Genomic DNA, 22969 nt, shown 5'->3' with positions numbered 1-22969 from the left:
TTTTCAATTTAAAAAAATTGCCAAAAACCTCCGAAAGTTTCGTTCTAACAACAAGTCAAAAAAGAACATCATGTATCTACCAGGGCCCGAACCTGGGACCTTACGCGTGTTAGGCGGACGTGATAACCACTACACCATAGATACCCGTCATAGCCATCGTAAATACGATGAAACCGTTTTAAAAATGGGCAAATTTTCGAGACCGAGAGCCTCCAATTCACTCGTCCACATATCGCTAAAATATCAACCTTCTATGTATCTATCAGGGCTCAACCTGAGACCTTCCGCGTGTAAAGCGGACGTGATAACCACTACACCATAGATACGCTAGCGATTGGAACATGAACTGACGAAAATGGTCTTGGAGATAGGGTTGCATTTTGACCAAGGCCTGAACCAGTGGATTTCTTTAAAACGGATATTTTTGGTATTAAGAAGAAACCGTTTCATTGCCACCAAAATATTTTCTGCAATCTTTAAAAACTGAAGCCGGTCATGCCTCCCCGGCGGGGAATTTAACTCAGGTCTTCCGTAAAACAGGCGGTGATACTCAGCACTATACTACCAAGGACCCAAAATATGTCACTTTTCAATTTAAAAAAATTGCCAAAAACCTCCGAAAGTTTCGTTCTAACAACAAGTCAAAAAAGAACATTATGTATCTACCAGGGCTCGAACCTGGAACCTTCCGCGTGTTAGGCGGACGTGATAACCACTACACCATAGATACCCGTCATAACCATCGTAAATACGATGAAACCGTTTTAAAAATGGGCAAATTTTCGAGACCGAGAGCCTCCATTTCACTCGTCCACATATCGCTAAAATAACAACCTTCTATGTATCTATCAGGGCTCAACCTGAGACCTTCCGCGTGTAAAGCGGACGTGATAACCACTACACCATAGATACGCTAGCGACTGCAACATGAACTGACGAAAATGGTCTTGGAGATAGGGTTGCATTTTGACCAAGGCCTGAAAAAGTGGATTTCTTTAAAACGGATATTTTTGGTATTAAGAAGAAACCGTTTCATTGCCACCAAAATATTTTCTGCAATCTTTAAAAACTGAAGCCGGTCATGCCTCCCCGGCGGGGAATTTAACTCAGGTCTTCCGTAAAACAGGCGGTGATACTCAGCACTATACTACCAAGGACCCAAAATATGTCACTTTTCAATTTAAAAAAATTGCCAAAAACCTCCGAAAGTTTCGTTCTAAAAACAAGTCAAAAAAGAACATTATGTATCTACCAGGGCTCGAACCTGGGACCTTCCGCGTGTTAGGCGGACGTGATAACCACTACACCATAGATACCCGTCATAACCATCGTAAATACGATGAAACCGTTTTAAAAATGGGCAAATTTTCGAGACCGAGAGCCTCCAATTCACTCGTCCACATATCGCTAAAATATCAACCTTCTATGTATCTATCAGGGCTCAACCTGAGACTTTTCGCGTGTTAAGAGGACGTGATAACCACTACACCATAGATACGCTAGCGACTGCAACATGAACTGACGAAAATCGTCTTGGAGATAGGGTTGCATTTTGACCAAGGCCTGAACCAGTGGATTTCTTTAAAACGGATATTTTTGGTATTAAGAAGAAACCGTTTCATTGCCACCAAAATATTTTCTGCAATCTTTAAAAACTGAAGCCGGTCATGCCTCCCCGGCGGGGAATTTAACTCAGGTCTTCCGTAAAACAGGCGGTGATACTCAGCACTATACTACCAAGGACCCAAAATATGTCACTTTTCAATTTAAAAAAATTGCCAAAAACCTCCGAAAGTTTCGTTCTAACAACAAGTCAAAAAAGAACATTATGTATCTACCAGGGCTCGAACCTGGGACCTTCCGCGTGTTAGGCGGACGTGATAACCACTACACCATAGATACCCGTCATAACCATCGTAAATACGATGAAACCGTTTTAAAAATGGGCAAATTTTCGAGACCGAGAGCCTCCAATTCACTCGTCCACATATCGCTAAAATAACAACCTTCTATGTATCTATCAGGGCTCAACCTGAGACCTTCCGCGTGTAAAGCGGACGTGATAACCACTACACCATAGATACGCTAGCGACTGCAACATGAACTGACGAAAATGGTCTTGGAGATAGGGTTGCATTTTGACCAAGGCCTGAAAAAGTGGATTTCTTTAAAACGGATATTTTTGGTATTAAGAAGAAACCGTTTCATTGCCACCAAAATATTTTCTGCAATCTTTAAAAACTGAAGCCGATCATGCCTCCCCGGCGGGGAATTTAACTCAGGTCTTCCGTAAAACAGGCGGTGATACTCAGCACTATACTACCAAGGACCCAAAATATGTCACTTTTCAATTTAAAAAAATTGCCAAAAACCTCCGAAAGTTTCGTTCTAACAACAAGTCAAAAAAGAACATTATGTATCTACCAGGGCTCGAACCTGGGACCTTCCGCGTGTTAGGCGGACGTGATAACCACTACACCATAGATACCCAAAACATATCACTTTTCAATTTAAAAAAATTGCCAAAAACCTCCGAAAGTTTCGTTCTAACAACAAGTCAAAAAAGAACATCATGTATCTACCAGGGCCCGAACCTGGGACCTTCCGCGTGTTAGGCGGACGTGATAACCACTACACCATAGATACCCGTCATAGCCATCGTAAATACGATGAAACCGTTTTAAAAATGGGCAAATTTTCGAGACCGAGAGCCTCCAATTCACTCGTCCACATATCGCTAAAATATCAACCTTCTATGTATCTATCAGGGCTCAACCTGAGACCTTCCGCGTGTAAAGCGGACGTGATAACCACTACACCATAGATACGCTAGCGATTGGAACATGAACTGACGAAAATGGTCTTGGAGATAGGGTTGCATTTTGACCAAGGCCTGAACCAGTGGATTTCTTTAAAACGGATATTTTTGGTATTAAGAAGAAACCGTTTCATTGCCACCAAAATATTTTCTGCAATCTTTAAAAACTGAAGCCGGTCATGCCTCCCCGGCGGGGAATTTAACTCAGGTCTTCCGTAAAACAGGCGGTGATACTCAGCACTATACTACCAAGGACCCAAAATATGTCACTTTTCAATTTAAAAAAATTGCCAAAAACCTCCGAAAGTTTCGTTCTAAAAACAAGTCAAAAAAGAACATTATGTATCTACCAGGGCTCGAACCTGGGACCTTCCGCGTGTTAGGCGGACGTGATAACCACTACACCATAGATACCCGTCATAACCATCGTAAATACGATGAAACCGTTTTAAAAATGGGCAAATTTTCGAGACCGAGAGCCTCCAATTCACTCGTCCACATATCGCTAAAATATCAACCTTCTATGTATCTATCAGGGCTCAACCTGAGACTTTTCGCGTGTAAAGAGGACGTGATAACCACTACACCATAGATACGCTAGCGACTGCAACATGAACTGACGAAAATCGTCTTGGAGATAGGGTTGCATTTTGACCAAGGCCTGAACCAGTGGATTTCTTTAAAACGGATATTTTTGGTATTAAGAAGAAACCGTTTCATTGCCACCAAAATATTTTCTGCAATCTTTAAAAACTGAAGCCGGTCATGCCTCCCCGGCGGGGAATTTAACTCAGGTCTTCCGTAAAACAGGCGGTGATACTCAGCACTATACTACCAAGGACCCAAAATATGTCACTTTTCAATTTAAAAAAATTGCCAAAAACCTCCGAAAGTTTCGTTCTAACAACAAGTCAAAAAAGAACATTATGTATCTACCAGGGCTCGAACCTGGGACCTTCCGCGTGTTAGGCGGACGTGATAACCACTACACCATAGATACCCGTCATAACCATCGTAAATACGATGAAACCGTTTTAAAAATGGGCAAATTTTCGAGACCGAGAGCCTCCAATTCACTCGTCCACATATCGCTAAAATAACAACCTTCTATGTATCTATCAGGGCTCAACCTGAGACCTATCGCATGTAAAGCGGACGTGATAACCACTACACCATAGATACGCTAGCGACTGCAACATGAACTGACGAAAATGGTCTTGGAGATAGGGTTGCATTTTGACCAAGGGCTGAAAAAGTGGATTTCTTTAAAACGGATATTTTTGGTATTAAGAAGAAACCGTTTCATTGCCACCAAAATATTTTCTGCAATCTTTAAAAACTGAAGCCGATCATGCCTCCCCGGCGGGGAATTTAACTCAGGTCTTCCGTAAAACAGGCGGTGATACTCAGCACTATACTACCAAGGACCCAAAATATGTCACTTTTCAATTTAAAAAAATTGCCAAAAACCTCCGAAAGTTTCGTTCTAACAACAAGTCAAAAAAGAACATTATGTATCTACCAGGGCTCGAACCTGGGACCTTCCGCGTGTTAGGCGGACGTGATAACCACTACACCATAGATACCCAAAACATATCACTTTTCAATTTAAAAAAATTGCCAAAAACCTCCGAAAGTTTCGTTCTAACAACAAGTCAAAAAAGAACATCATGTATCTACCAGGGCCCGAACCTGGGACCTTCCGCGTGTTAGGCGGACGTGATAACCACTACACCATAGATACCCGTCATAGCCATCGTAAATACGATGAAACCGTTTTAAAAATGGGCAAATTTTCGAGACCGAGAGCCTCCAATTCACTCGTCCACATATCGCTAAAATATCAACCTTCTATGTATCTATCAGGGCTCAACCTGAGACCTTCCGCGTGTAAAGCGGACGTGATAACCACTACACCATAGATACGCTAGCGATTGGAACATGAACTGACGAAAATGGTCTTGGAGATAGGGTTGCATTTTGACCAAGGCCTGAACCAGTGGATTTCTTTAAAACGGATATTTTTGGTATTAAGAAGAAACCGTTTCATTGCCACCAAAATATTTTCTGCAATCTTTAAAAACTGAAGCCGGTCATGCCTCCCCGGCGGGGAATTTAACTCAGGTCTTCCGTAAAACAGGCGGTGATACTCAGCACTATACTACCAAGGACCCAAAATATGTCACTTTTCAATTTAAAAAAATTGCCAAAAACCTCCGAAAGTTTCGTTCTAAAAACAAGTCAAAAAAGAACATTATGTATCTACCAGGGCTCGAACCTGGGACCTTCCGCGTGTTAGGCGGACGTGATAACCACTACACCATAGATACCCGTCATAACCATCGTAAATACGATGAAACCGTTTTAAAAATGGGCAAATTTTCGAGACCGAGAGCCTCCAATTCACTCGTCCACATATCGCTAAAATATCAACCTTCTATGTATCTATCAGGGCTCAACCTGAGACCTTCCGCGTGTAAAGCGGACGTGATAACCACTACACCATAGATACGCTAGCGATTGGAACATGAACTGACGAAAATGGTCTTGGAGATAGGGTTGCATTTTGACCAAGGCCTGAACCAGTGGATTTCTTTAAAACGGATATTTTTGGTATTAAGAAGAAACCGTTTCATTGCCACCAAAATATTTTCTGCAATCTTTAAAAACTGAAGCCGGTCATGCCTCCCCGGCGGGGAATTTAACTCAGGTCTTCCGTAAAACAGGCGGTGATACTCAGCACTATACTACCAAGGACCCAAAATATGTCACTTTTCAATTTAAAAAAATTGCCAAAAACCTCCGAAAGTTTCGTTCTAACAACAAGTCAAAAAAGAACATTATGTATCTACCAGGGCTCGAACCTGGGACCTTCCGCGTGTTAGGCGGACGTGATAACCACTACACCATAGATACCCGTCATAACCATCGTAAATACGATGAAACCGTTTTAAAAATGGGCAAATTTTCGAGACCGAGAGCCTCCAATTCACTCGTCCACATATCGCTAAAATAACAACCTTCTATGTATCTATCAGGGCTCAACCTGAGACCTTCCGCGTGTAAAGCGGACGTGATAACCACTACACCATAGATACGCTAGCGACTGCAACATGAACTGACGAAAATGGTCTTGGAGATAGGGTTGCATTTTGACCAAGGCCTGAAAAAGTGGATTTCTTTAAAACGGATATTTTTGGTATTAAGAAGAAACCGTTTCATTGCCACCAAAATATTTTCTGCAATCTTTAAAAACTGAAGCCGGTCATGCCTCCCCGGCGGGGAATTTAACTCAGGTCTTCCGTAAAACAGGCGGTGATACTCAGCACTATACTACCAAGGACCCAAAATATGTCACTTTTCAATTTAAAAAAATTGCCAAAAACCTCCGAAAGTTTCGTTCTAAAAACAAGTCAAAAAAGAACATTATGTATCTACCAGGGCTCGAACCTGGGACCTTCCGCGTGTTAGGCGGACGTGATAACCACTACACCATAGATACCCGTCATAACCATCGTAAATACGATGAAACCGTTTTAAAAATGGGCAAATTTTCGAGACCGAGAGCCTCCAATTCACTCGTCCACATATCGCTAAAATATCAACCTTCTATGTATCTATCAGGGCTCAACCTGAGACTTTTCGCGTGTAAAGAGGACGTGATAACCACTACACCATAGATACGCTAGCGACTGCAACATGAACTGACGAAAATCGTCTTGGAGATAGGGTTGCATTTTGACCAAGGCCTGAACCAGTGGATTTCTTTAAAACGGATATTTTTGGTATTAAGAAGAAACCGTTTCATTGCCACCAAAATATTTTCTGCAATCTTTAAAAACTGAAGCCGGTCATGCCTCCCCGGCGGGGAATTTAACTCAGGTCTTCCGTAAAACAGGCGGTGATACTCAGCACTATACTACCAAGGACCCAAAATATGTCACTTTTCAATTTAAAAAAATTGCCAAAAACCTCCGAAAGTTTCGTTCTAACAACAAGTCAAAAAAGAACATCATGTATCTACCAGGGCTCGAACCTGGGACCTTCCGCGTGTTAGGCGGACGTGATAACCACTACACCATAGATACCCAAAACATATCACTTTTCAATTTAAAAAAATTGCCAAAAACCTCCGAAAGTTTCGTTCTAACAACAAGTCAAAAAAGAACATCATGTATCTACCAGGGCTCGAACCTGGGACCTTCCGCGTGTTAGGCGAACGTGATAACCACTACACCATAGATACCCGTCATAGCCATCGTAAATACGATGAAACCGTTTTAAAAATGGGCAAATTTTCGAGACCGAGAGCCTCCAATTCACTCGTCCACATATCGCTAAAATATTAACCTTCTATGTATCTATCAGGGCTCAACCTGAGACCTTCCGCGTGTAAAGCGGACGTGATAACCACTACACCATAGAAACGCTAGCGACTGCAACATGAACTGACGAAAATGGTCTTGGAGATAGGTTTGCATTTTGAAAAAGGCCTGAACCAGTGGATTTCTTTAAAACGGATATTTTTGGTATTAAGAAGAAACCGTTTCATTGCCACCAAAATATTTTCTGCAATCTTTAAAAAATGAAGCCGGTCATGCCTCCCCGGCGGGGAATTTAACTCAGGTCTTCCGTAAAACAGGCGGTGATACTCAGCACTATACTACCAAGGACCCAAAATATGTCACTTTTCAATTTAAAAAAATTGCCAAAAACCTCCGAAAGTTTCGTTCTAACAACAAGTCAAAAAAGAACATTATGTATCTACCAGGGCTCGAACCTGGGACCTTTGGCGTGTTAGGCGGACGTGATAACCACTACAACATAGATACCCGTCATAGCCATCGTAAATACGATGAAACCGTTTTAAAAATGGGCAAATTTTCGAGACCGAGAGCCTCCAATTCACTCGTCCACATATCGCTAAAATATCAACCTTCTATGTATCTATCAGGGCTCAACCTGAGACCTTCCGCGTGTAAAGCGGACGTGATAACCACTACACCATAGATACGCTAGTGACTGCAACATGAACTGACGAAAATGGTCTTGGAGATAGGGTTGCATTTTGACCAAGGCCTGAACCAGTGGATTTCTTTAAAACGGATATTTTTGGTATTAAGAAGAAACCGTTTCATTGCCACCAAAATATTTTCTGCAATCTTTAAAAACTGAAGCCGGTCATGCCTCCCCGGCGGGGAATTTAACTCAGGTCTTCCGTAAAACAGGCGGTGATACTCAGCACTATACTACCAAGGACCCAAAATATGTCACTTTTCAATTTAAAAAAATTGCCAAAAACCTCCGAAAGTTTCGTTCTAACAACAAGTCAAAAAAGAACATTATGTATCTACCAGGGCTCGAACCTGGGACCTTCCGCGTGTTAGGCGGACGTGATAACCACTACACCATAGATACCCGTCATAGCCATCGTAAATACGATGAAACCGTTTTAAAAATGGGCAAATTTTCGAGACCGAGAGCCTCCAATTCACTCGTCCACATATCGCTAAAATATCAACCTTCTATGTATCTATCAGGGCTCAACCTGAGACCTTCCGCGTGTAAAGCGGACGTGATAACCACTACACCATAGATACGCTAGCGACTGCAACATGAACTGACGAAAATGGTCTTGGAGATAGGGTTGCATTTTGACCAAGGCCTGAACCAGTGGATTTCTTTAAAACGGATATTTTTGGTATTAAGAAGAAACCGTTTCATTGCCACCAAAATATTTTCTGCAATCTTTAAAAACTGAAGCCGGTCATGCCTCCCCGGCGGGGAATTTAACTCAGGTCTTCCGTAAAACAGGCGGTGATACTCAGCACTATACTACCAAGGACCCAAAATATGTCACTTTTCAATTTAAAAAAATTGCCAAAAACCTCCGAAAGTTTCGTTCTAACAACAAGTCAAAAAAGAACATCATGTATCTACCAGGGCTCGAACCTGGGACCTTCCGCGTGTTAGGCGGACGTGATAACCACTACACCATAGATACCCGTCATAGCCATCGTAAATACGATGAAACCGTTTTAAAAATGGGCAAATTTTCGAGACCGAGAGCCTCCAATTCACTCGTCCACATATCGCTAAAATATCAACCTTCTATGTATCTATCAGGGCTCAACCTGAGACCTTCCGCGTGTAAAGCGGACGTGATAACCACTACACCATAGATACGCTAGTGACTGCAACATGAACTGACGAAAATGGTCTTGGAGATAGGGTTGCATTTTGACCAAGGCCTGAACCAGTGGATTTCTTTAAAACGGATATTTTTGGTATTAAGAAGAAACCGTTTCATTGCCACCAAAATATTTTCTGCAATCTTTAAAAACTGAAGCCGGTCATGCCTCCCCGGCGGGGAATTTAACTCAGGTCTTCCGTAAAACAGGCGGTGATACTCAGCACTATACTACCAAGGACCCAAAATATGTCACTTTTCAATTTAAAAAAATTGCCAAAAACCTCCGAAAGTTTCGTTCTAACAACAAGTCAAAAAAGAACATTATGTATCTACCAGGGCTCGAACCTGGGACCTTCCGCGTGTTAGGCGGACGTGATAACCACTACACCATAGATACCCGTCATAGCCATCGTAAATACGATGAAACCGTTTTAAAAATGGGCAAATTTTCGAGACCGAGAGCCTCCAATTCACTCGTCCACATATCGCTAAAATATCAACCTTCTATGTATCTATCAGGGCTCAACCTGAGACCTTCCGCGTGTAAAGCGGACGTGATAACCACTACACCATAGATACGCTAGCGACTGCAACATGAACTGACGAAAATGGTCTTGGAGATAGGGTTGCATTTTGACCAAGGCCTGAACCAGTGGATTTCTTTAAAACGGATATTTTTGGTATTAAGAAGAAACCGTTTCATTGCCACCAAAATATTTTCTGCAATCTTTAAAAACTGAAGCCGGTCATGCCTCCCCGGCGGGGAATTTAACTCAGGTCTTCCGTAAAACAGGCGGTGATACTCAGCACTATACTACCAAGGACCCAAAATATGTCACTTTTCAATTTAAAAAAATTGCCAAAAACCTCCGAAAGTTTCGTTCTAACAACAAGTCAAAAAAGAACATTATGTATCTACCAGGGCTCGAACCTGGGACCTTCCGCGTGTTAGGCGGACGTGATAACCACTACACCATAGATACCCGTCATAGCCATCGTAAATACGATGAAACCGTTTTAAAAATGGGCAAATTTTCGAGACCGAGAGCCTCCAATTCACTCGTCCACATATCGCTAAAATATCAACCTTCTATGTATCTATCAGGGCTCAACCTGAGACCTTCCGCGTGTAAAGCGGACGTGATAACCACTACACCATAGATACGCTAGCGACTGCAACATGAACTGACGAAAATGGTCTTGGAGATAGGGTTGCATTTTGACCAAGGCCTGAACCAGTGGATTTCTTTAAAACGGATATTTTTGGTATTAAGAAGAAACCGTTTCATTGCCACCAAAATATTTTCTGCAATCTTTAAAAACTGAAGCCGGTCATGCCTCCCCGGCGGGGAATTTAACTCAGGTCTTCCGTAAAACAGGCGGTGATACTCAGCACTATACTACCAAGGACCCAAAATATGTCACTTTTCAATTTAAAAAAATTGCCAAAAACCTCCGAAAGTTTCGTTCTAACAACAAGTCAAAAAAGAACATTATGTATCTACCAGGGCTCGAACCTGGGACCTTCCGCGTGTTAGGCGGACGTGATAACCACTACACCATAGATACCCGTCATAGCCATCGTAAATACGATGAAACCGTTTTAAAAATGGGCAAATTTTCGAGACCGAGAGCCTCCAATTCACTCGTCCACATATCGCTAAAATATCAACCTTCTATGTATCTATCAGGGCTCAACCTGAGACCTTCCGCGTGTAAAGCGGACGTGATAACCACTACACCATAGATACGCTAGCGACTGCAACATGAACTGACGAAAATGGTCTTGGAGATAGGGTTGCATTTTGACCAAGGCCTGAACCAGTGGATTTCTTTAAAACGGATATTTTTGGTATTAAGAAGAAACCGTTTCATTGCCACCAAAATATTTTCTGCAATCTTTAAAAACTGAAGCCGGTCATGCCTCCCCGGCGGGGAATTTAACTCAGGTCTTCCGTAAAACAGGCGGTGATACTCAGCACTATACTACCAAGGACCCAAAATATGTCACTTTTCAATTTAAAAAAATTGCCAAAAACTTCCGAAAGTTTCGTTCTAACAACAAGTCAAAAAAGAACATTATGTATCTACCAGGGCTCGAACCTGGGACCTTCCGCGTGTTAGGCGGACGTGATAACCACTACACCATAGATACCCGTCATAGCCATCGTAAATACGATGAAACCGTTTTAAAAATGGGCAAATTTTCGAGACCGAGAGCCTCCAATTCACTCGTCCACATATCGCTAAAATATCAACCTTCTATGTATCTATCAGGGCTCAACCTGAGACCTTCCGCGTGTAAAGCGGACGTGATAACCACTACACCATAGATACGCTAGCGACTGCAACATGAACTGACGAAAATGGTCTTGGAGATAGGGTTGCATTTTGACCAAGGCCTGAACCAGTGGATTTCTTTAAAACGGATATTTTTGGTATTAAGAAGAAACCGTTTCATTGCCACCAAAATATTTTCTGCAATCTTTAAAAACTGAAGCCGGTCATGCCTCCCCGGCGGGGAATTTAACTCAGGTCTTCCGTAAAACAGGCGGTGATACTCAGCACTATACTACCAAGGACCCAAAATATGTCACTTTTCAATTTAAAAAAATTGCCAAAAACCTCCGAAAGTTTCGTTCTAACAACAAGTCAAAAAAGAACATTATGTATCTACCAGGGCTCGAACCTGGGACCTTCCGCGTGTTAGGCGGACGTGATAACCACTACACCATAGATACCCGTCATAGCCATCGTAAATACGATGAAACCGTTTTAAAAATGGGCAAATTTTCGAGACCGAGAGCCTCCAATTCACTCGTCCACATATCGCTAAAATATCAACCTTCTATGTATCTATCAGGGCTCAACCTGAGACCTTCCGCGTGTAAAGCGGACGTGATAACCACTACACCATAGATACGCTAGCGACTGCAACATGAACTGACGAAAATGGTCTTGGAGATAGGGTTGCATTTTGACCAAGGCCTGAACCAGTGGATTTCTTTAAAACGGATATTTTTGGTATTAAGAAGAAACCGTTTCATTGCCACCAAAATATTTTCTGCAATCTTTAAAAACTGAAGCCGGTCATGCCTCCCCGGCGGGGAATTTAACTCAGGTCTTCCGTAAAACAGGCGGTGATACTCAGCACTATACTACCAAGGACCCAAAATATGTCACTTTTCAATTTAAAAAAATTGCCAAAAACCTCCGAAAGTTTCGTTCTAACAACAAGTCAAAAAAGAACATTATGTATCTACCAGGGCTCGAACCTGGGACCTTCCGCGTGTTAGGCGGACGTGATAACCACTACACCATAGATACCCGTCATAGCCATCGTAAATACGATGAAACCGTTTTAAAAATGGGCAAATTTTCGAGACCGAGAGCCTCCAATTCACTCGTCCACATATCGCTAAAATATCAACCTTCTATGTATCTATCAGGGCTCAACCTGAGACCTTCCGCGTGTAAAGCGGACGTGATAACCACTACACCATAGATACGCTAGCGACTGCAACATGAACTGACGAAAATGGTCTTGGAGATAGGGTTGCATTTTGACCAAGGCCTGAACCAGTGGATTTCTTTAAAACGGATATTTTTGGTATTAAGAAGAAACCGTTTCATTGCCACCAAAATATTTTCTGCAATCTTTAAAAACTGAAGCCGGTCATGCCTCCCCGGCGGGGAATTTAACTCAGGTCTTCCGTAAAACAGGCGGTGATACTCAGCACTATACTACCAAGGACCCAAAATATGTCACTTTTCAATTTAAAAAAATTGCCAAAAACCTCCGAAAGTTTCGTTCTAACAACAAGTCAAAAAAGAACATTATGTATCTACCAGGGCTCGAACCTGGGACCTTCCGCGTGTTAGGCGGACGTGATAACCACTACACCATAGATACCCGTCATAGCCATCGTAAATACGATGAAACCGTTTTAAAAATGGGCAAATTTTCGAGACCGAGAGCCTCCAATTCACTCGTCCACATATCGCTAAAATATCAACCTTCTATGTATCTATCAGGGCTCAACCTGAGACCTTCCGCGTGTAAAGCGGACGTGATAACCACTACACCATAGATACGCTAGCGACTGCAACATGAACTGACGAAAATGGTCTTGGAGATAGGGTTGCATTTTGACCAAGGCCTGAACCAGTGGATTTCTTTAAAACGGATATTTTTGGTATTAAGAAGAAACCGTTTCATTGCCACCAAAATATTTTCTGCAATCTTTAAAAACTGAAGCCGGTCATGCCTCCCCGGCGGGGAATTTAACTCAGGTCTTCCGTAAAACAGGCGGTGATACTCAGCACTATACTACCAAGGACCCAAAATATGTCACTTTTCAATTTAAAAAAATTGCCAAAAACCTCCGAAAGTTTCGTTCTAACAACAAGTCAAAAAAGAACATTATGTATCTACCAGGGCTCGAACCTGGGACCTTCCGCGTGTTAGGCGGACGTGATAACCACTACACCATAGATACCCGTCATAGCCATCGTAAATACGATGAAACCGTTTTAAAAATGGGCAAATTTTCGAGACCGAGAGCCTCCAATTCACTCGTCCACATATCGCTAAAATATCAACCTTCTATGTATCTATCAGGGCTCAACCTGAGACCTTCCGCGTGTAAAGCGGACGTGATAACCACTACACCATAGATACGCTAGCGACTGCAACATGAACTGACGAAAATGGTCTTGGAGATAGGGTTGCATTTTGACCAAGGCCTGAACCAGTGGATTTCTTTAAAACGGATATTTTTGGTATTAAGAAGAAACCGTTTCATTGCCACCAAAATATTTTCTGCAATCTTTAAAAACTGAAGCCGGTCATGCCTCCCCGGCGGGGAATTTAACTCAGGTCTTCCGTAAAACAGGCGGTGATACTCAGCACTATACTACCAAGGACCCAAAATATGTCACTTTTCAATTTAAAAAAATTGCCAAAAACCTCCGAAAGTTTCGTTCTAACAACAAGTCAAAAAAGAACATTATGTATCTACCAGGGCTCGAACCTGGGACCTTCCGCGTGTTAGGCGGACGTGATAACCACTACACCATAGATACCCGTCATAGCCATCGTAAATACGATGAAACCGTTTTAAAAATGGGCAAATTTTCGAGACCGAGAGCCTCCAATTCACTCGTCCACATATCGCTAAAATATCAACCTTCTATGTATCTATCAGGGCTCAACCTGAGACCTTCCGCGTGTAAAGCGGACGTGATAACCACTACACCATAGATAAGCTAGCGACTGCAACATGAACTGACGAAAATGGTCTTGGAGATAGGGTTGCATTTTGACCAAGGCCTGAACCAGTGGATTTCTTTAAAACGGATATTTTTGGTATTAAGAAGAAACCGTTTCATTGCCACCAAAATATTTTCTGCAATCTTTAAAAACTGAAGCCGGTCATGCCTCCCCGGCGGGGAATTTAACTCAGGTCTTCCGTAAAACAGGCGGTGATACTCAGCACTATACTACCAAGGACCCAAAATATGTCACTTTTCAATTTAAAAAAATTGCCAAAAACCTCCGAAAGTTTCGTTCTAACAACAAGTCAAAAAAGAACATTATGTATCTACCAGGGCTCGAACCTGGGACCTTCCGCGTGTTAGGCGGACGTGATAACCACTACACCATAGATACCCGTCATAGCCATCGTAAATACGATGAAACCGTTTTAAAAATGGGCAAATTTTCGAGACCGAGAGCCTCCAATTCACTCGTCCACATATCGCTAAAATATCAACCTTCTATGTATCTATCAGGGCTCAACCTGAGACCTTCCGCGTGTAAAGCGGACGTGATAACCACTACACCATAGATACGCTAGCGACTGCAACATGAACTGACGAAAATGGTCTTGGAGATAGGGTTGCATTTTGACCAAGGCCTGAACCAGTGGATTTCTTTAAAACGGATATTTTTGGTATTAAGAAGAAACCGTTTCATTGCCACCAAAAAATTTTCTGCAATCTTTAAAAACTGAAGCCGGTCATGCCTCCCCGGCGGGGAATTTAACTCAGGTCTTCCGTTAAACAGGCGGTGATACTCAGCACTATACTACCAAGGACCCAAAATATGTCACTTTTCAATTTAAAAAAATTGCCAAAAACCTCCGAAAGTTTCGTTCTAACAACAAGTCAAAAAAGAACATTATGTATCTACCAGGGCTCGAACCTGGGACCTTCCGCGTGTTAGGCGGACGTGATAACCACTACACCATAGATACCCGTCATAGCCATCGTAAATACGATGAAACCGTTTTAAAAATGGGCAAATTTTCGAGACCGAGAGCCTCCAATTCACTCGTCCACATATCGCTAAAATATCAACCTTCTATGTATCTATCAGGGCTCAACCTGAGACCTTCCGCGTGTAAAGCGGACGTGATAACCACTACACCATAGATACGCTAGCGACTGCAACATGAACTGACGAAAATGGTCTTGGAGATAGGGTTGCATTTTGACCAAGGCCTGAACCAGTGGATTTCTTTAAAACGGATATTTTTGGTATTAAGAAGAAACCGTTTCATTGCCACCAAAATATTTTCTGCAATCTTTAAAAACTGAAGCCGTTCATGCCTCCCCGGCGGGGAATTTAACTCAGGTCTTCCGTAAAACAGGCGGTGATACTCAGCACTATACTACCAAGGACCCAAAATATGTCACTTTTCAATTTAAAAAAATTGCCAAAAACCTCCGAAAGTTTCGTTCTAACAACAAGTCAAAAAAGAACATTATGTATCTACCAGGGCTCGAACCTGGGACCTTCCGCGTGTTAGGCGGACGTGATAACCACTACACCATAGATACCCGTCATAGCCATCGTAAATACGATGAAACCGTTTTAAAAATGGGCAAATTTTCGAGACCGAGAGCCTCCAATTCACTCGTCCACATATCGCTAAAATATCAACCTTCTATGTATCTATCAGGGCTCAACCTGAGACCTTCCGCGTGTAAAGCGGACGTGATAACCACTACACCATAGATACGCTAGCGACTGCAACATGAACTGACGAAAATGGTCTTGGAGATAGGGTTGCATTTTGACCAAGGCCTGAACCAGTGGATTTCTTTAAAACGGATATTTTTGGTATTAAGAAGAAACCGTTTCATTGCCACCAAAATATTTTCTGCAATCTTTAAAAACTGAAGCCGGTCATGCCTCCCCGGCGGGGAATTTAACTCAGGTCTTCCGTAAAACAGGCGGTGATACTCAGCACTATACTACCAAGGACCCAAAATATGTCACTTTTCAATTTAAAAAAATTGCCAAAAACCTCCGAAAGTTTCGTTCTAACAACAAGTCAAAAAAGAACATTATGTATCTACCAGGGCTCGAACCTGGGACCTTCCGCGTGTTAGGCGGACGTGATAACCACTACACCATAGATACCCGTCATAGCCATCGTAAATACGATGAAACCGTTTTAAAAATGGGCAAATTTTCGAGACCGAGAGCCTCCAATTCACTCGTCCACATATCGCTAAAATATCAACCTTCTATGTATCTATCAGGGCTCAACCTGAGACCTTCCGCGTGTAAAGCGGACGTGATAACCACGACACCATAGATACGCTAGCGACTGCAACATGAACTGACGAAAATGGTCTTGGAGATAGGGTTGCATTTTGACCAAGGCCTGAACCAGTGGATTTCTTTAAAACGGATATTTTTGGTATTAAGAAGAAACCGTTTCATTGCCACCAAAATATTTTCTGCAATCTTTAAAAACTGAAGCCGGTCATGCCTCCCCGGCGGGGAATTTAACTCAGGTCTTCCGTAAAACAGGCGGTGATACTCAGCACTATACTACCAAGGACCCAAAATATGTCACTTTTCAATTTAAAAAAATTGCCAAAAACCTCCGAAAGTTTCGTTCTAACAACAAGTCAAAAAAGAACATTATGTATCTACCAGGGCTCGAACCTGGGACCTTCCGCGTGTTAGGCGGACGTGATAACCACTACACCATAGATACCCGTCATAGCCATCGTAAATACGATGAAACCGTTTTAAAAATGGGCAAATTTTCGAGACCGAGAGCCTCCAATTCACTCGTCCACATATCGCTAAAATATCAACCTTCTATGTATCTATCAGGGCTCAACCTGAGACCTTCCGCGTGTAAAGCGGACGTGATAACCACTACACCATAGATACGCTAGCGACTGCAACATGAACTGACGAAAATGGTCTTGGAGATAGGGTTGCATTTTGACCAAGGCCTGAACCAGTGGATTTCTTTAAAACGGATATTTTTGGTATTAAGAAGAAACCGTTTCATTGCCACCAAAATATTTTCTGCAATCTTTAAAAACTGAAGCCGGTCATGCCTCCCCGGCGGGGAATTTAACTCAGGTCTTCCGTAAAACAGGCGGTGATACTCAGCACTATACTACCAAGGACCCAAAATATGTCACTTTTCAATTTAAAAAAATTGCCAAAAACCTCCGAAAGTTTCGTTCTAACAACAAGTCAAAAAAGAACATTATGTATCTACCAGGGCTCGAACCTGGGACCTTCCGCGTGTTAGGCGGACGTGATAACCACTACACCATAGATACCCGTCATAGCCATCGTAAATACGATGAAACCGTTTTAAAAATGGGCAAATTTTCGAGACCGAGAGCCTCCAATTCACTCGTCCACATATCGCTAAAATATCAACCTTCTATGTATCTATCAGGGCTCAACCTGAGACCTTCCGCGTGTAAAGCGGACGTGATAACCACTACACCATAGATACGTTAGCGACTGCAACATGAACTGACGAAAATGGTCTTGGAGATAGGGTTGCATTTTGACCAAGGCCTGAACCAGTGGATTTCTTTAAAACGGATATTTTTGGTATTAAGAAGAAACCGTTTCATTGCCACCAAAATATTTTCTGCAATCTTTAAAAACTGAAGCCGGTCATGCCTCCCCGGCGGGGAATTTAACTCAGGTCTTCCGTAAAACAGGCGGTGATACTCAGCACTATACTACCAAGGACCCAAAATATGTCACTTTTCAATTTAAAAAAATTGCCAAAAACCTCCGAAAGTTTCGTTCTAACAACAAGTCAAAAAAGAACATTATGTATCTACCAGGGCTCGAACCTGGGACCTTCCGCGTGTTAGGCGGACGTGATAACCACTACACCATAGATACCCGTCATAGCCATCGTAAATACGATGAAACCGTTTTAAAAATGGGCAAATTTTCGAGACCGAGAGCCTCCAATTCACTCGTCCACATATCGCTAAAATATCAACCTTCTATGTATCTATCAGGGCTCAACCTGAGACCTTCCGCGTGTAAAGCGGACGTGATAACCACTACACCATAGATACGTTAGCGACTGCAACATGAACTGACGAAAATGGTCTTGGAGATAGGGTTGCATTTTGACCAAGGCCTGAACCAGTGGATTTCTTTAAAACGGATATTTTTGGTATTAAGAAGAAACCGTTTCATTGCCACCAAAATATTTTCTGCAATCTTTAAAAACTGAAGCCGGTCATGCCTCCCCGGCGGGGAATTTAACTCAGGTCTTCCGTAAAACAGGCGGTGATACTCAGCACTATACTACCAAGGACCCAAAATATGTCACTTTTCAATTTAAAAAAATTGCCAAAAACCTCCGAAAGTTTCGTTCTAACAACAAGTCAAAAAAGAACATTATGTATCTACCAGGGCTCGAACCTGGGACCTTCCGCGTGTTAGGCGGACGTGATAACCACTACACCATAGATACCCGTCATAGCCATCGTAAATACGATGAAACCGTTTTAAAAATGGGCAAATTTTCGAGACCGAGAGCCTCCAATTCACTCGTCCACATATCGCTAAAATATCAACCTTCTATGTATCTATCAGGGCTCAACCTGAGACCTTCCGCGTGTAAAGCGGACGTGATAACCACTACACCATAGATACGCTAGCGACTGCAACATGAACTGACGAAAATGGTCTTGGAGATAGGGTTGCATTTTGACCAAGGCCTGAACCAGTGGATTTCTTTAAAACGGATATTTTTGGTATTAAGAAGAAACCGTTTCATTGCCACCAAAATATTTTCTGCAATCTTTAAAAACTGAAGCCGGTCATGCCTCCCCGGCGGGGAATTTAACTCAGGTCTTCCGTAAAACAGGCGGTGATACTCAGCACTATACTACCAAGGACCCAAAATATGTCACTTTTCAATTTAAAAAAATTGCCAAAAACCTCCGAAAGTTTCGTTCTAACAACAAGTCAAAAAAGAACATTATGTATCTACCAGGGCTCGAACCTGGGACCTTCCGCGTGTTAGGCGGACGTGATAACCACTACACCATAGATACCCGTCATAGCCATCGTAAATACGATGAAACCGTTTTAAAAATGGGCAAATTTTCGAGACCGAGAGCCTCCAATTCACTCGTCCACATATCGCTAAAATATCAACCTTCTATGTATCTATCAGGGCTCAACCTGAGACCTTCCGCGTGTAAAGCGGACGTGATAACCACTACACCATAGATACGCTAGCGACTGCAACATGAACTGACGAAAATGGTCTTGGAGATAGGGTTGCATTTTGACCAAGGCCTGAACCAGTGGATTTCTTTAAAACGGATATTTTTGGTATTAAGAAGAAACCGTTTCATTGCCACCAAAATATTTTCTGCAATCTTTAAAAACTGAAGCCGGTCATGCCTCCCCGGCGGGGAATTTAACTCAGGTCTTCCGTAAAACAGGCGGTGATACTCAGCACTATACTACCAAGGACCCAAAATATGTCACTTTTCAATTTAAAAAAATTGCCAAAAACCTCCGAAAGTTTCGTTCTAACAACAAGTCAAAAAAGAACATTATGTATCTACCAGGGCTCGAACCTGGGACCTTCCGCGTGTTAGGCGGACGTGATAACCACTACACCATAGATACCCGTCATAGCCATCGTAAATACGATGAAACCGTTTTAAAAATGGGCAAATTTTCGAGACCGAGAGCCTCCAATTCACTCGTCCACATATCGCTAAAATATCAACCTTCTATGTATCTATCAGGGCTCAACCTGAGACCTTCCGCGTGTAAAGCGGACGTGATAACCACTACACCATAGATACGCTAGCGACTGCAACATGAACTGACGAAAATGGTCTTGGAGATAGGGTTGCATTTTGACCAAGGCCTGAACCAGTGGATTTCTTTAAAACGGATATTTTTGGTATTAAGAAGAAACCGTTTCATTGCCACCAAAATATTTTCTGCAATCTTTAAAAACTGAAGCCGGTCATGCCTCCCCGGCGGGGAATTTAACTCAGGTCTTCCGTAAAACAGGCGGTGATACTCAGCACTATACTACCAAGGACCCAAAATATGTCACTTTTCAATTTAAAAAAATTGCCAAAAACCTCCGAAAGTTTCGTTCTAACAACAAGTCAAAAAAGAACATTATGTATCTACCAGGGCTCGAACCTGGGACCTTCCGCGTGTTAGGCGGACGTGATAACCACTACACCATAGATACCCGTCATAGCCATCGTAAATACGATGAAACCGTTTTAAAAATGGGCAAATTTTCGAGACCGAGAGCCTCCAATTCACTCGTCCACATATCGCTAAAATATCAACCTTCTATGTATCTATCAGGGCTCAACCTGAGACCTTCCGCGTGTAAAGCGGACGTGATAACCACTACACCATAGATACGCTAGCGACTGCAACATGAACTGACGAAAATGGTCTTGGAGATAGGGTTGCATTTTGACCAAGGCCTGAACCAGTGGATTTCTTTAAAACGGATATTTTTGGTATTAAGAAGAAACCGTTTCATTGCCACCAAAATATTTTCTGCAATCTTTAAAAACTGAAGCCGGTCATGCCTCCCCGGCGGGGAATTTAACTCAGGTCTTCCGTAAAACAGGCGGTGATACTCAGCACTATACTACCAAGGACCCAAAATATGTCACTTTTCAATTTAAAAAAATTGCCAAAAACCTCCGAAAGTTTCGTTCTAACAACAAGTCAAAAAAGAACATTATGTATCTACCAGGGCTCGAACCTGGGACCTTCCGCGTGTTAGGCGGACGTGATAACCACTACACCATAGATACCCGTCATAGCCATCGTAAATACGATGAAACCGTTTTAAAAATGGGCAAATTTTCGAGACCGAGAGCCTCCAATTCACTCGTCCACATATCGCTAAAATATCAACCTTCTATGTATCTATCAGGGCTCAACCTGAGACCTTCCGCGTGTAAAGCGGACGTGATAACCACTACACCATAGATACGCTAGCGACTGCAACATGAACTGACGAAAATGGTCTTGGAGATAGGGTTGCATTTTGACCAAGGCCTGAACCAGTGGATTTCTTTAAAACGGATATTTTTGGTATTAAGAAGAAACCGTTTCATTGCCACCAAAATATTTTCTGCAATCTTTAAAAACTGAAGCCGGTCATGCCTCCCCGGCGGGGAATTTAACTCAGGTCTTCCGTAAAACAGGCGGTGATACTCAGCACTATACTACCAAGGACCCAAAATATGTCACTTTTCAATTTAAAAAAATTGCCAAAAACCTCCGAAAGTTTCGTTCTAACAACAAGTCAAAAAAGAACATTATGTATCTACCAGGGCTCGAACCTGGGACCTTCCGCGTGTTAGGCGGACGTGATAACCACTACACCATAGATACCCGTCATAGCCATCGTAAATACGATGAAACCGTTTTAAAAATGGGCAAATTTTCGAGACCGAGAGCCTCCAATTCACTCGTCCACATATCGCTAAAATATCAACCTTCTATGTATCTATCAGGGCTCAACCTGAGACCTTCCGCGTGTAAAGCGGACGTGATAACCACTACACCATAGATACGCTAGCGACTGCAACATGAACTGACGAAAATGGTCTTGGAGATAGGGTTGCATTTTGACCAAGGCCTGAACCAGTGGATTTCTTTAAAACGGATATTTTTGGTATTAAGAAGAAACCGTTTCATTGCCACCAAAATATTTTCTGCAATCTTTAAAAACTGAAGCCGGTCATGCCTCCCCGGCGGGGAATTTAACTCAGGTCTTCCGTAAAACAGGCGGTGATACTCAGCACTATACTACCAAGGACCCAAAATATGTCACTTTTCAATTTAAAAAAATTGCCAAAAACCTCCGAAAGTTTCGTTCTAACAACAAGTCAAAAAAGAACATTATGAGAGAGGGGGGTGTCTATCTGGTGATTGAGAATTTCATTCTCAATCACCAAATAGACACAAAGCTGTAGCTTGGCTCCCGCCGTTCACCCGCGCCTATCCCGTTCCTCCCCCACCCGCGCCTCTCTCTCAATCACCAGAATTTCTAATCACCAGAATTTCTAATCACCAGAATTTCTATTCACCAGATTCTCCCGTTCACGGGTTGCTTTCCCCCCAACCCCCATTCACTGGATACTTTATCTCTCGTTCACCAGCTCCTTTCCCCCATTGCTTTCACCCCTTCTAATCACCAGTTGCTTTCCCCCATCCCCATTCTCCAGAATTTGTTTTCCTCGCGCAGATATCTGGAGATTAGATTTTTACCCCGTTTTGCTTATCGCTTCAGACCTCCTTAATTTCTAATCTCTAGGCAATAATAACAAGTTATTTTCAATTTAATTAATTTTTTTATTTTATTTTAGAACTTTGTTTACATGTTAGTAGGTACTATCAGATATTCCATTAGATGGTTATCTTGTGCATTACACAATGAAAACAAATTAAAGTAGCTAAGTTTACAGGTTAATTGATTATCTACGAGTAAATTAGTAAAATCTTGTAGTACTTCCGAGGGTGATTTAAAACAGCCAAAATAAGATTTTACTTGATGGTACGAATTAAATTGATCTGGGTACAAAAATAAACCCTCGAAAGGTTTTCCATATAATAATTCGTGAATTTTTTTAAGGTTTTTAACAAT

General features: G+C 42.2%; 34 non-coding genes across 34 annotated transcripts; all 34 read right to left on the bottom strand.

Annotated features, from left to right (window-relative positions):
* Positions 1-1243: 1243 nt before the first annotated feature.
* Positions 1244-1316, bottom strand: TRNAV-AAC (transfer RNA valine (anticodon AAC)). The gene has a single exon. It is a non-coding gene; the product is annotated as a tRNA-Val (tRNA).
* Positions 1317-1829: 513 nt separating this feature from the next.
* On the bottom strand, positions 1830-1902 carry TRNAV-AAC (transfer RNA valine (anticodon AAC)). The gene has a single exon. It is a non-coding gene; the product is annotated as a tRNA-Val (tRNA).
* A 513-nt stretch (positions 1903-2415) lies between these two features.
* TRNAV-AAC (transfer RNA valine (anticodon AAC)) lies at positions 2416-2488 on the bottom strand. Its single transcript has one exon. It is a non-coding gene; the product is annotated as a tRNA-Val (tRNA).
* A 671-nt stretch (positions 2489-3159) lies between these two features.
* On the bottom strand, positions 3160-3232 carry TRNAV-AAC (transfer RNA valine (anticodon AAC)). The gene has a single exon. It is a non-coding gene; the product is annotated as a tRNA-Val (tRNA).
* Positions 3233-3745: 513 nt separating this feature from the next.
* TRNAV-AAC (transfer RNA valine (anticodon AAC)) lies at positions 3746-3818 on the bottom strand. Its single transcript has one exon. It is a non-coding gene; the product is annotated as a tRNA-Val (tRNA).
* A 513-nt stretch (positions 3819-4331) lies between these two features.
* Positions 4332-4404, bottom strand: TRNAV-AAC (transfer RNA valine (anticodon AAC)). Its single transcript has one exon. It is a non-coding gene; the product is annotated as a tRNA-Val (tRNA).
* A 671-nt stretch (positions 4405-5075) lies between these two features.
* TRNAV-AAC (transfer RNA valine (anticodon AAC)) lies at positions 5076-5148 on the bottom strand. The gene has a single exon. It is a non-coding gene; the product is annotated as a tRNA-Val (tRNA).
* Positions 5149-5661: 513 nt separating this feature from the next.
* TRNAV-AAC (transfer RNA valine (anticodon AAC)) lies at positions 5662-5734 on the bottom strand. The gene has a single exon. It is a non-coding gene; the product is annotated as a tRNA-Val (tRNA).
* Positions 5735-6247: 513 nt separating this feature from the next.
* TRNAV-AAC (transfer RNA valine (anticodon AAC)) lies at positions 6248-6320 on the bottom strand. The gene has a single exon. It is a non-coding gene; the product is annotated as a tRNA-Val (tRNA).
* Positions 6321-6833: 513 nt separating this feature from the next.
* TRNAV-AAC (transfer RNA valine (anticodon AAC)) lies at positions 6834-6906 on the bottom strand. The gene has a single exon. It is a non-coding gene; the product is annotated as a tRNA-Val (tRNA).
* A 1257-nt stretch (positions 6907-8163) lies between these two features.
* Positions 8164-8236, bottom strand: TRNAV-AAC (transfer RNA valine (anticodon AAC)). The gene has a single exon. It is a non-coding gene; the product is annotated as a tRNA-Val (tRNA).
* Positions 8237-8749: 513 nt separating this feature from the next.
* Positions 8750-8822, bottom strand: TRNAV-AAC (transfer RNA valine (anticodon AAC)). Its single transcript has one exon. It is a non-coding gene; the product is annotated as a tRNA-Val (tRNA).
* Positions 8823-9335: 513 nt separating this feature from the next.
* TRNAV-AAC (transfer RNA valine (anticodon AAC)) lies at positions 9336-9408 on the bottom strand. The gene has a single exon. It is a non-coding gene; the product is annotated as a tRNA-Val (tRNA).
* A 513-nt stretch (positions 9409-9921) lies between these two features.
* TRNAV-AAC (transfer RNA valine (anticodon AAC)) lies at positions 9922-9994 on the bottom strand. Its single transcript has one exon. It is a non-coding gene; the product is annotated as a tRNA-Val (tRNA).
* A 513-nt stretch (positions 9995-10507) lies between these two features.
* On the bottom strand, positions 10508-10580 carry TRNAV-AAC (transfer RNA valine (anticodon AAC)). The gene has a single exon. It is a non-coding gene; the product is annotated as a tRNA-Val (tRNA).
* Positions 10581-11093: 513 nt separating this feature from the next.
* TRNAV-AAC (transfer RNA valine (anticodon AAC)) lies at positions 11094-11166 on the bottom strand. Its single transcript has one exon. It is a non-coding gene; the product is annotated as a tRNA-Val (tRNA).
* A 513-nt stretch (positions 11167-11679) lies between these two features.
* TRNAV-AAC (transfer RNA valine (anticodon AAC)) lies at positions 11680-11752 on the bottom strand. The gene has a single exon. It is a non-coding gene; the product is annotated as a tRNA-Val (tRNA).
* Positions 11753-12265: 513 nt separating this feature from the next.
* On the bottom strand, positions 12266-12338 carry TRNAV-AAC (transfer RNA valine (anticodon AAC)). The gene has a single exon. It is a non-coding gene; the product is annotated as a tRNA-Val (tRNA).
* Positions 12339-12851: 513 nt separating this feature from the next.
* Positions 12852-12924, bottom strand: TRNAV-AAC (transfer RNA valine (anticodon AAC)). The gene has a single exon. It is a non-coding gene; the product is annotated as a tRNA-Val (tRNA).
* A 513-nt stretch (positions 12925-13437) lies between these two features.
* Positions 13438-13510, bottom strand: TRNAV-AAC (transfer RNA valine (anticodon AAC)). Its single transcript has one exon. It is a non-coding gene; the product is annotated as a tRNA-Val (tRNA).
* A 513-nt stretch (positions 13511-14023) lies between these two features.
* On the bottom strand, positions 14024-14096 carry TRNAV-AAC (transfer RNA valine (anticodon AAC)). The gene has a single exon. It is a non-coding gene; the product is annotated as a tRNA-Val (tRNA).
* A 513-nt stretch (positions 14097-14609) lies between these two features.
* Positions 14610-14682, bottom strand: TRNAV-AAC (transfer RNA valine (anticodon AAC)). The gene has a single exon. It is a non-coding gene; the product is annotated as a tRNA-Val (tRNA).
* A 513-nt stretch (positions 14683-15195) lies between these two features.
* On the bottom strand, positions 15196-15268 carry TRNAV-AAC (transfer RNA valine (anticodon AAC)). Its single transcript has one exon. It is a non-coding gene; the product is annotated as a tRNA-Val (tRNA).
* Positions 15269-15781: 513 nt separating this feature from the next.
* On the bottom strand, positions 15782-15854 carry TRNAV-AAC (transfer RNA valine (anticodon AAC)). The gene has a single exon. It is a non-coding gene; the product is annotated as a tRNA-Val (tRNA).
* Positions 15855-16367: 513 nt separating this feature from the next.
* TRNAV-AAC (transfer RNA valine (anticodon AAC)) lies at positions 16368-16440 on the bottom strand. The gene has a single exon. It is a non-coding gene; the product is annotated as a tRNA-Val (tRNA).
* A 513-nt stretch (positions 16441-16953) lies between these two features.
* On the bottom strand, positions 16954-17026 carry TRNAV-AAC (transfer RNA valine (anticodon AAC)). The gene has a single exon. It is a non-coding gene; the product is annotated as a tRNA-Val (tRNA).
* A 513-nt stretch (positions 17027-17539) lies between these two features.
* On the bottom strand, positions 17540-17612 carry TRNAV-AAC (transfer RNA valine (anticodon AAC)). The gene has a single exon. It is a non-coding gene; the product is annotated as a tRNA-Val (tRNA).
* Positions 17613-18125: 513 nt separating this feature from the next.
* TRNAV-AAC (transfer RNA valine (anticodon AAC)) lies at positions 18126-18198 on the bottom strand. Its single transcript has one exon. It is a non-coding gene; the product is annotated as a tRNA-Val (tRNA).
* Positions 18199-18711: 513 nt separating this feature from the next.
* TRNAV-AAC (transfer RNA valine (anticodon AAC)) lies at positions 18712-18784 on the bottom strand. The gene has a single exon. It is a non-coding gene; the product is annotated as a tRNA-Val (tRNA).
* Positions 18785-19297: 513 nt separating this feature from the next.
* On the bottom strand, positions 19298-19370 carry TRNAV-AAC (transfer RNA valine (anticodon AAC)). The gene has a single exon. It is a non-coding gene; the product is annotated as a tRNA-Val (tRNA).
* Positions 19371-19883: 513 nt separating this feature from the next.
* TRNAV-AAC (transfer RNA valine (anticodon AAC)) lies at positions 19884-19956 on the bottom strand. Its single transcript has one exon. It is a non-coding gene; the product is annotated as a tRNA-Val (tRNA).
* A 513-nt stretch (positions 19957-20469) lies between these two features.
* On the bottom strand, positions 20470-20542 carry TRNAV-AAC (transfer RNA valine (anticodon AAC)). Its single transcript has one exon. It is a non-coding gene; the product is annotated as a tRNA-Val (tRNA).
* Positions 20543-21055: 513 nt separating this feature from the next.
* Positions 21056-21128, bottom strand: TRNAV-AAC (transfer RNA valine (anticodon AAC)). The gene has a single exon. It is a non-coding gene; the product is annotated as a tRNA-Val (tRNA).
* Positions 21129-21641: 513 nt separating this feature from the next.
* TRNAV-AAC (transfer RNA valine (anticodon AAC)) lies at positions 21642-21714 on the bottom strand. The gene has a single exon. It is a non-coding gene; the product is annotated as a tRNA-Val (tRNA).
* Positions 21715-22969: the final 1255 nt, after the last annotated feature.

Source organism: Leiobunum rupestre, chromosome 3, assembly GCF_980474605.1.
Source record: "Leiobunum rupestre chromosome 3, qqLeiRupe1.1.hap1, whole genome shotgun sequence".
NCBI lineage: Eukaryota > Metazoa > Arthropoda > Arachnida > Opiliones > Sclerosomatidae > Leiobunum > Leiobunum rupestre.
This window is presented reverse-complemented; position numbering and strand designations above follow the sequence as displayed.